This window comes from Salvelinus sp. IW2-2015, linkage group LG33 (genome assembly GCF_002910315.2).
Source record: "Salvelinus sp. IW2-2015 linkage group LG33, ASM291031v2, whole genome shotgun sequence".
Lineage (NCBI taxonomy): Eukaryota > Metazoa > Chordata > Actinopteri > Salmoniformes > Salmonidae > Salvelinus > Salvelinus sp. IW2-2015.
In genome coordinates this window covers 33,484,555-33,496,402 of record NC_036872.1, presented here as the reverse complement: position 1 = coordinate 33,496,402, position 11,848 = coordinate 33,484,555, and the positions used below count along the sequence as shown (strand labels likewise).

The following is an 11,848-nucleotide window of genomic DNA, read 5'->3' as shown; positions in this document are numbered from 1 at the left end:
ATCAACACCCACATCATCACCTTCAGATCAACACCCACATCAACACCCACATCATCACCTTCAGATCAACACCCACATCATCACCTCCAGATCAACACCCACATCATCACCTCCAGATCAACACCCACATCATCACCTCCAGATCAACACCCACAACATCACAGATTGAAATTCTGAACTTGCTCTGCCAGCAAAGATTCACTTATCTTCAGTGAGATCGTAATTGTTTCACTATTAGAGATAAAAGTGGCTTAATGATTATATCAATACAGGGATATATTGCCTACATTTCATAGATAATGTTCATGTGCATTGGTGCCATGAAAAGGAGTCGCCACGAAAAGAGGTAAATGAGGATATGTCTGTTTTCAGGTCACAAAATGAATACAGGGCGAACGTGTTAAGGCTAAATTGTAATTATTTTGCCTCTATGGCCTATTTATTGCCTTACCTCCCTACTCATCTACATTTGAAAACAATGTATTCAGATTTTTCTATTGTGTTATTAACTGTATGTTTGTTTTACTCCATGTGTCGAACTGCTTTGCTCTATCTTGGCCAGGACGCAGTTGTAAATGAGAACTTGTTCTCAACTGGCCTACCTGGTTAAATAAAGGTGAAATAAAAATAAAATAATTAAATTGTGCATCTAAGGATTCTCAGCTCTTGCTGATCCAAAAGGTGATAGTGTGACTGTTAATGCAAACATTATGACAGAGCATGGTTGTGTTACCTTCTAAAGAGACAAGAGAGTCTAAATCCCATAGACATATTCTAATGACAAATCCTTATAGGGTGCACCCAGATGCAGGATTTGCTTTGAATGGGAATATCACTTCCACTTATTCTATGGCTGTGTGTGCAATAGTATTCTAGAGTGTTCAAGAACTCTGCTGGTGATTCTCTCAGTGGAGTAACTGTTTGATAACTTTGGGTTTTGTGTGAGGAAGACATTTTGGATTAGAAGAGCTACTCCCATCACATCTTAGAATGCTGTTGGTTATGTCTGCTGTTGGCTTCACTGCAATTTAGACAATAGGGGGATAAAAGCATTTGTGATATGCAGACGGCTGTTTGAAAGGAAATGAAAAGGAGCCTACAACAAAAAACTTCAAAGATTAGCCTCCTGCTGAAATTGACAGTTTCTTTTGTGTAGCCTACCTGGGCGTCGAGGAAAATGCCATGCTTGATGTTCTAAGGCGATGAATTAAGAAGTTGGATGCAATTTTTCATACTCCGCTCTTTTCAGCGTCTGTTCATAATCTGATTTCAAAGGATGTTTGGGAAGTGTGTTAAGTAGACGTGAAGTCCATTAATTGAGACGTGACACCAACTGAAAATTGGGTACCTAAAGTAACATTTATTTAGGCTACCTAAAATATATATATATATATATATATATCTCTCCTTTTTAAAAACAATGTCATTATTTTTACTGACCTTGTTTTAATTGCAATTTCCTTCCCTCTTTTCCTCTCTCTGGGGAGTTCATCTCTGCCACTGTTGTTCTGTGTTAAATTACACTAGTTAGTAAAAACCATGACATCAATACCATTTAGGTGGTTGATTTGTTATGAATTTAGACCATTTGGTCTGTACTCCATAAAATATGTCATGTGCAATAATGTTTTACAACCAAGCTTGATGACTAAGTCCCCTGAACAACAGTTGCCATCAAGCTTGACTCAGACTATGAAAAATTATTGCACAGACCACACTTTACTATCAGTTTGCAGTCCAAATAAACCACTTCATCCATCAAGTTGTTGGACTGTTTGTTCAGCACTTTCTGAGTGAGTGAGTGAGTGAGTGAGTGAGTGAGTGAGTGAGTGAGTGAGAGCTAAATACCTGCCACACCATGGGGTCGAGAGTAGCTGTTTGAGTTGGACAGCAGAGTGAAGGAAAAGCAGCCTACAAGTGCTCAGCATATGTGGGAACTCCTTCAAGACTGTTGGAAAAGCATTCCAGGTGAAGCTGGATGAGAGAATGCCAAGCGTGTGCAAAGCTGTCATCAAGGCAAAGGGTGGCTACTTTGAAGAATCTCGAATATAAAATATGTTTTGATATGTTTAACACTTNTAAAATATGTTTTGATATGTTTAACACTTTTGTGTTACTACTTGATTCCATATGTGTCTTCACTATTATTCTACAATGTAGAAAATAGTAAAAATAAAGACAAACCCTTGATTGAGTAGCTGTGTCCAAACAGTTGACTGATACTGTATATATATATATTGTACTGCTCTAGGAATATAATTATTGTTTGCATAACCTTATATACTATTATATATTGATAGTAATGTGCACTGCAGAGAACACCAGAAGAAAAATTATCATAGTGAATTAATGTAATGTTTGTTTCAATTAATCCCATAAGGGATGGGTTGCCAACTGGCGATTTGACACGAAAATAAAATGTAATTCATTCATTCATTAAAATTTCATTCAGACACTCTAGACAGATGGTTGAGAATCCTAAAGGTTGAAGCCGACAGTTTATGATTAAACACAAACAATTACATCCCCAGCAGCCTGGATCTCTCCTCTCCTCCCATTCAACTCAACTGGTTTATTATTCACGGACCTCAAGAGAACTCACAACACACACTCGGTCACGCACGCACGTACACACACAGCATCAACAACTTCAACATACCTATAAGCCAAGTGGGTGCTACATATGTCGAGAATAAATGTAGTTTTCCCCAATATAATGTAGTCTAAAGTGCTTTGAGTACCTGGAGGAATAAGCCAATGTAAATGTCCTTGTAAAAGACTGTTGTTCCAGAGTTACACTGGACTCACATATTCGACCCCGCTGATACCCCTTTAACCGCCTTAACTTAGAAAATATATATTTTTTTTTTACCTTTATTTTACTAGGCAAGTCAGTTAAGAACAAATTCTTATTTTCAATGACGGCCTAGGAACAGTGGGTTAACTGCCTGTTCAGGGGCAGAACGACAGATTTGTACCTTGTCAGCTCAGGGATTTGAACTTGCAACCTTTCGGTTACTAGTCCAACGCTCTAACCACTAGGCTACCCTGCTTCTTGCATTGAAAACAGACAGCTCTCCAGCTAGTTCTCCTCTGCACTACATAGCATGAAAAATCAACGGCTGCCTTGGATTAATTGAAAAGAGAAGTACTGTACATTCAAAGTGTCTAATGGAATATAGGAAAGCGCTTCTCTCTCCCAGCACATGAATCCAGGCCAGAGCCTGAGCACCCAGCTACTGACTTTCCATTCCTTCTTATGACTAAGAGGGTTCCCTACCTATCATCCACACAACGCACCCGAAACCGGCGCGGACAGCGGGGCCCTGGCTTACATCCTCATATCCTCCACAGCAAGCAGAGGTACGGGGGAGCAGGTAGGGGTGTCCTCCGTACTATCTCCACAGAGCAGCAGGGGGGGGCTGGTGTTATTTATATACTCCCAAACAAAAGCAGAGGGGTAGTGGTTTATATCTCGCACAGATCAGAGTGGCTTTATATCTCCACAGAGCGAGAGGTGGGGGGGTGCGGTTAATATCTTCCACAGAGCACGAGGGTTGGGGGGTGCGTGTTTTATATCTCCACAGCAGCAGAGGGTGGGGGTGGGGGTTTATATCTCCCCACAGACAGAGGTGGGGTAGTGTTTAAGTCTCCTAACAGAACAGGGTGCGGCTCACGGTAGTGGTTTATATATCCACACAGCAGAGTGTGGCCGGGCGGGTAGTGGTTTTCATATATCTCCACAGAGCAGAGGGTGGGGGTAGTCCAGTTTATATCTCCACAGAGCAGAGCGCTGCCGGCAAGTACTGTATATCACCACAGAGCAGAGAGAGTCGCGGGAACAGTAGCGGTAGCCGTCTTAATATCCTCCCACCGCTAAGGAATCAACCCGAAGGCTACGGCCTACTCGAAAACCATACAGGCGAGTGTGCTCCTATATGCTCCACAGAAGCACGCAGCGCTTAGGGGTGTGTTGATATCTCCACAAGAGCAGAGAGTAGGGACCGTGGGGTTATATCTCCACAGAAGCAGAGGTTAGGACGGCGTAGTGGTTATATCTCCATAAACAGAGCACAAACTAGAGTGGGGGGATAGGTGAGATGTTTACTATTCCATCACGCAGCAGAAGGGGCTGGCGCCGCAGTGGCCGGTTCACTACCCTTATCTCCCACAGACAGCCAGAGAGTGCAGGGCACGGGTGCCGCGTTCATATATCTCCACAAGCCAGAAGGCGTTCTCGCGGCGAGTCAATATGCGCTCTAATATCCTCCAACACGAACCAGGACGACAGTTCAGCGCGCGCACACTTAGGGTTCTAATAGACCACAGAGCAGAGGGTGGGGGTAGTGTTTTCATATCTCCACAGAGCCAGAGGGGCGTGGTACCATGGTGGTGGTTCTATATCCGTCCACCAGGCAGCAGAGGGGCACCACTGGGGGAGGTGGTGTGTTATATCTCCAACAGAGCAGAGGGTGCGGCAGTAGTGGTTATATCTCCACAGAGCAGAGGGTGGGGGGTGCGTGGTTTATTTATCTTCCACAAGCAGAGGTGAGGGTGTGCGTTTTATATCTCCCACCAGGAGCAAGGTGGGGGTAGTGGTTTAGATTCCACAGGAGCAGAGAGTGGGGGGTGGGTTTATATCTTCTCCACAGAGCAGAGGGTGGTGGGTGGTGTTCTAATCTCAACCCAGAGCAGAGGTAGTGGTGGTTTTATATCTCCACAGAGCAGAGGTGGGGCGGTAGTGGTTTATATCTCCACAGAGCAGGAGAAGTGGGGTGTAGGTTTATATCTCCACAGGCAGAGTTGGGGCACGGATAGTGGTTATATCTACCACAGAGCAGAGGGTTGGTTGTTTATATCTCCACAGGAGCAGAGCGGTGGGTTATGCTTTATATCCTCCACAGAGCAGAAGGGTGGGAGGGTGGGGTTATATCTCCACATAGCTAGGCTTGAGAGGTATTGATAATAATATCTCCACAGAAGGCAACGAGGCGTCGGGTGGGGGGGGTGGTCATATCTCACACAGAGCCAGCCGCCGGTAAGTCCTCGGCCGGGTCGTGCCAGCCCGTTTAAATACTCTCTTCCCACAGCTGCAGAGCAGAGGTCGGGGCGTGAGTGGTTTATATCTCCACAGAGAACTCAGAGTGGGGCTAGTGTTTATATATCACAGAGCAGAGGTGGCGGGGCGGTAGTGGTTTACATCTCTACAGAGGCAGAGCTATGTGCGGGGGGGGGGGGGCGGTAATATCTCAAAAGGCTAAAATGCTGAGTCTCTGTGGATTCATGTCAGCCATCGTAAGTTTGGTGATGGGGTGACAGCCAGTTTATAGCCAGTCTGGGGCTGGAGGATGATCAATGGGCTCAGGGCATGCTGCCATAAATGACCCAGAGAGCAGTAATGTCACCACACAAAGCCCCAACCCAGTCTGTATCACACTGATGGAGAGAGGCCAGATAACAGAAACAGTACCCAAACGCTTTTTCACAGTGCCCCCCTCCATTAAGGTCTCTCGAGTGGCGCAGCAGTCTAAGGCATTGCATCTCAGTGCAAGAGGCATCACTACAGTCCCTGGTTCGATTCCAGGCTGTAACTGACTTGCCTAGTTAAATAAAGGTTCAATTAAAACATTTACAAAATAAATACATCACCTTTTTTCTTTTTACAAAAATTATGTTTTTTTAAATAATTGTCTTGTGACCAGCAATGTTTCTAAGGACAACCCAGTCTTAAGCCACAACCCCAGAAGGACTGGCTGAGAGCCACCATGTGGTAATCACTGGAGTGGACCACATAACATTGTGACCCCCAACAGTGGATATAATACCATCTGAGTGAGCCAACTTGTATCATCTAGACTTTCAAATCAGGCCATCCAAATGAGGCTGTAGTTAGATTACTGGTTTCTCATTGTCTATCACAAATCTTTGTCCCTCTATTCAATTCAGCCGACTTTGTTGACATGGCCAGTTAAATTACTTACATTGTCAAAATACACTTATAACAACAGTAGTGGGACTAACAGCAATAAGACATCAATAATAATAATAATAGTAGCAGTAGTGGAAATGGTATTAATATTATCAGCAACAACAATACCTCTCCCTCTGTGCTGTTAAGACAGCACAGCAGTACCATAGACAAGAGAGGGGAAAGGGGGCTGGAGTGCAGGGACATGGCACATACCTCTACGATGGTGACTTTGGCTGCCTTGCACATGGGCTGATTGAAGTTCCTAGCTGTTTTCCTAGACACACACACAGAGAGACAGAGAGATGACGTTAGCTCACAATAGTGTTGCACAGTATACAAAACTGCTGTACTTTATCAATACTAGAACATTAAAAACTTTTCAGCACTATAATTTTTGATACTTTCGATACTTCTGTCAAATGTGTCACGTCATATAAGGATTTAGAGGAAGGAGTCTGTCTAGTAACTTGTCTGAATCTCCTCAAGGGGGCAGTAATAAACTAGCCAAATTACTAGCGCCTGCAGCTGACACCGCAAGCCACTTTTGAGAAGCAAGCGGAAACATCATACCTCCACACCAGCAACTTGTTGATAAAACTGTCTGTAGAAGCGAACAATGGGAATACTTTGATTACAGAGCAGACGAGGACCAGCCCAACAAAACCAATTAAGCAAAATGTGTTACAAAATAGTGCAGTGCAAGCGATGCTTAGTTCCAAAATAACAAAGAATTTCTACTAAATTTGAAAAAAGAAAAAATTGTAACAATGACATACACTGAGTGTACAAAACATTAGGAACACCTGCTCTTTCCATGACAGACTGACCAGGTGAATCCAGGTGAAAGATATGATCCCTCATTGATGTCACTTGTTAAATCCACTTCAATCAGTGTAGATGAAGGGGAGAAGACAGGTTAAATAAGGATGTTTAAGCCTTGAGACAATTGAGACCTGGATTGTGTATGTGCGCCATTTAGAGGGTGAATGGGCAACATAAAAAAATGTAAGTGCCTTTGAACGGGGTATAGTAGTAGGTGCAACGCTGCTAGATTTTACACACTCAACAGTATCCCGTGTGTATCAAGAATGGTCCACCACTCAAAGAACCTCCAGCCAACTTCACACAACTGTGGGAAACATAGAATGCTTTTGCATCCCTGTGGAATGCTTGACACCTTGTAGAGTCCATGCCCTGTTGCATTGAGGCTGTTCTGAGGGGAAAAGTGAGGGTGCAGCTCAATATAAGGAAGGTGTTCCTAATGTTTTGTACACTCAGTGTAGAAGCTTCAGACAGGCGCTTCAAAGTGTTTGTGTCGTTTTGGAACTAAACTATTCATGTAATACATTAAAATGATTTAGCTGTAATGAATCCTAGGTCTAACGAATGCCATTTGACCCAATATTATGACCATAGATGAGCAAATGAACCCCGATATGTATCAAATAACATTTTAAAAACAGTTGTCTGCTCAGTCTCTGATATGGTTTTGCATAAGGAACATTTGAGGTATTCTTCTACTTTTAATATGGTGTTTTATTTTTACATTAAATTGAATATAGAATCTTTTATTTGTTCTACCAGTAAACAACATTATGTTAAAAAAAATAAAGCTCAATGGTTATTCTGTGACTTTAGCTAATACGCATTTTTTTGTTGCTGTGGTATCGATTTCAGTATCGACTATCGTTTTGGTACTGAGTATCGTTTTGGTATCATGATACTAAACCTGGTATCAGTAGAAGTCAAAAATCGTGTATCGTCCCAACACTCGCTCACAATTGATGGATTCTGGGTTCTGACTTCTAAAACGTGAAATAGGGTTAATTATCAGGTATCCTACTGAAATATTGAGTGCGATGATTTAGAGCAGGGGTGTCAAACTCAAATACCCAGTGGGCCAAAATGTAAAACCTGAACAAAGTCGCGGGCCAACATTGAACAAATGAACCTTTTAATATGGACCCAAACAAGTTTTGCTTTAACATTGAATATGGAACAAGCATCGCTTATTACCATACAATATATAATTTAATAGTGGAGACATGCAAAATCGAATTTCAAATGAAAAAACACATCAATGGCATTCATTTATTAAATAAATAAAATGTAATTCCTGCTCAGGCTCACGTTTGAAAATGCTTGCTTTTTCTCTGGGCATACGAGGTCACAAACTTTCATCATGCACTTTTTCACAAACTGATGTGGCTTTTTTGAACATATTCTGTTGTGAAACCAAACTTCTTTTCATCTCCTCTACTTTCTGTCTCCTTTGAGTCATGTCCAGGTCCTTGTATTTGTCATGGTGTTTCGTTTCATAGTGTCGTCTAATGTTGTACTCCTTACTTACAGCCACGTTGACTCCACAAACAAGACAAACAGGTTTGTCTTTTACATATGTAAACAGATATTCTGCCTCCCACTTGTCCAGAAAGCTCCTGTTTTCTGCCTTTCTTTTCGCCATTTRTGGGAAGGGATAGCGCGCTGACAGTTGTAGCGTCTATGTTGCTATGACTACTGTCACAGAGGAGAGGGCGTTTCTGGGTCCTGTCCTGATTGGCGCGCGAAAACAACAGCAGAGCATTATGGGATTCGTAGTATTAGCGGTGAATGCGCTGTATAATACCGGCGGGCCAGCTCTAGTAGTAATTTGGTATTGTCTCGCGGGCCAAATATAATTACCCCGCGGGCCAAATTTGGCCCGCGGGCCAGAGTTTGACACCCATGATTTAGAGGGTAGGAGGAAGGTATTTGGTGGGTGCAATTAAGCTTGGAATGTACTGCGTGAAGGGAAAACGATCACGTGGCAGGCATTGATAAGGGGAGAGAGCCGTGGATTAGTGATGAATGGGGTCGAGGTCAGGTCGGTCACGTTAAGGGAGAAGGAACAGTTAATTGCTCGCGTCACTTCATTTCCTGCCTAGCAACAGAGAAGTAGTGGATGGAGAGAAGGAGGAGATTCCACCCCAAATTGGGGTACATATACCACCACTATTGGAAATGTGTTTTGGTCGGTTCAGCTGTTCTACCCTCTAGGATGAATAAACTTGGTTTGAGCTCTCGTAGTGTCCGTCGAGTTCTTTTTCTGATAATTAGAATCTAACACAATCATTCATCTCAAATAAAATTGCATTTGTCACATGCGTCGAATACAACAGGTGTAAACCTTACAGTGAAATGCTTACTTACAAGCAACAGGCAACAAGGGAGCAATACAACAGGTGTAAACCTTACAGTGAAATGCTTACTTACAAGCAACAGGCAACAAGGGAGCAATACAACAGGTGTAAACCTTACAGTGAAATGCTTACTTACAAGCAACAGGCAACAAGGGAGCAATACAACAGCGACAGCATTAACATAGAGCAATCATGCAATGTTCTCTTTTTCAAATAAGCAACCATTGTTTCAACACTGACAGTCTTTGGCTGTGAAGTCAAAGGGGATTGTTAGTTGGAAAGCAAATACTGCCCCCCTGTGGTGACAAATTGAATTGCATTTACTAGGACATTTTCAGTGTACAGGAGTGTAATCATTCAAAGGTTTGAATGCAAGGTTGTAAACAAAACAACAACAAAACAAAAACAATATGGGTCCGTTTTGATATGTGGACAGAGTGAATGTTCTTCTAACATCCTGAAAGACAAGCGAACTCAGAAGAAAAGCCATTTCAGTCAGACCTAATTCTGATTTGTTTTTTAATTTCTGGAGAATGTTCAATCTCTTTAAGCTGTCTATTGTCAATATCTTAATTCAGTCACTGAGCTTAAAGGCTTGTATCTCCTACCATCAATTAATATGGCACTGAGCCAAGCGACCTGCAGCCCCTGACTGCTACTTATTGTGGTAGCATCACAAAGTGATGAGGAAGGGTTAAACCTGACCTGGCGAAAGCAGTGGTCTAAATCACAGTGGCTTGGGTAACTGTGTGTTAAATGTTTATTCCCATAATACTATTATCATGGCTGTTAAGCCATAATGTGGCACCCTGTCTCTTCAGCAGCATTACAGTGTTAGTGACAGCAGATTTTCTAAGGGGTACATAAGCTCCTACGGCCATAATAAATGGCACCCTATGCTTTGTGCAGGGATTCAAGGATATCAGGTCATTTTTGGACCCAAAACGAATGATTGACAGACACAGGTGAATGTAATGGTAGCTACCTGAAGACGATGTTCCCGGCCTTGTCAGCCTTCCAGGCCTTGACCAGAGCYAAGTCTCCAGTGATGGCCTTCTCCATGATGTAATACCTGCCATTAAACTCCCGCACCTGCCGAACAATGACATAGCAAGCCATTCAAGAGACAGGACCAGAAGACAGCTGGAGATGACAGCATGTTGGGTGTGGTTATAAAGCTAACGGTGTGCCATTTCAGTATGTTAATAATAGCAGTCAGAGATGGAGATGTGTCTTTGTGTCACACGGTGGTGAATGTCAAGAATCCCAGAAAAGTGTTAAAAATAGCCCACATTAACATATGTAGCTTAAGAAACAAGGTTCATTAAATCAAGTTTTTTTTGACCAGATACAATGCTATTTTACAGTAAACAAATTGACAACCGACTTTCAGCACGCTTATACGGAAGGACATTCAACAAGCACTGAAGGTACACAAATGACTGATGATTGCCTGAGAGAAATTGATGATAAAAAGATTGTGGGCTGTTTGGTTAGACTAAAAAACGTATGTGTTATGGATTTACAACCGCTGCTATATTGTGGATAAAGAGTTACCTGTCTAACAGAACATAGATCGCTTTCTTTAATGGACGCATCTCCAACATAATCCAGGTAGAATCAGGAATTCCCCAGGACAGCTGTCTAGGCCCAAAACTTTTTCAATCTTTACTAATGGCTTTGAGTAAAGCCAACATGTCTATGTATTCGAATGACTCAACACTATACAGGTCACTACTACAGCGACTGAAATGACTAACACTTAACAAAGAGCTGAACCTGGACTATTGTTCAGTCGTGTAGTCAGACACCCATGCATACCCCGCAAGACATGCCACCAGAGGTCTCTTTACAGTCCCCAAGTCCAGAACAGACTATGGGAGGCACACAGTACCACATAAATTAATGACTACATAGAACTCTATTCCACATTAAGTAACTCCTGCCAGCAGTAAAATTTGATTGAAAAAACTGATAAAAATACACCTTATGGAACAGCGGGGACTGTGAAGCAACACAAACATAGGCACAGACATGCATACAAACGCACAATAACATACGCACTATACACATGGATTTTGTGTTGTGGATATGTGGTAGTAGAGTAGGGGCCTAAGGGCACACACTTAATGTTTAAAAAAATGTATAACTGCCTTAATTTTGCTGGATGCCAGGAAGAGTAGCTGCTGCCTTGGCAGGAACTAAATGGGGATCCATAATAAACCCCAGGAAGAGTAGCTGCTGCCTTGGCAGGAACTAATGGGGATCCATAATAAACCCCAGGAAGAGTAGCTGCTGCCTTGGCAAGGAACTAAAATGGGGATGCCTAATAAATACATACATGTGGTGCTAGAAACAACATGGTGGGTAGAGGCTGGGGTCTGACACAACTCCCTCTGTTTTCGCGTGGCGATGGGGCGATACTATCCGTCTTTGTTGTATTTGATGGGGGGAGCCGCCTCCTGGATGAGGGGTACGTAGGCCTGTGGAGCCCGTGAGGAAGGCAGGAACCAGCCCGCACCGCCTGCTACTTCGATTCTCTCTGGCTGGAGGGTAACCACTTGGATGACAGAGGTCAATCCAATGGTCCATTGATCTGTATCTGTATCAATTGATCACAGACCTGGGAACATGTAGTTACTTAACCTCCACTCACTAATGCATGCTCGCTCCCAATGAAGGTAGGATGGAAACTACT

At 42.9% G+C, this 11,848-nt stretch overlaps 2 pseudogenes; both read right to left on the bottom strand.

The window, feature by feature from the left end:
• LOC111957576 (succinyl-CoA:3-ketoacid coenzyme A transferase 1, mitochondrial-like) overlaps window positions 1-10,284 on the bottom strand; it is a 132,400-nt pseudogene extending 122,116 nt beyond the window's left edge.
• Window positions 10,285-11,573: 1,289 nt separating this feature from the next.
• Window positions 11,574-11,848, bottom strand: part of LOC139022584 (succinyl-CoA:3-ketoacid coenzyme A transferase 1, mitochondrial-like) — an 11,738-nt pseudogene continuing 11,463 nt past the window's right edge.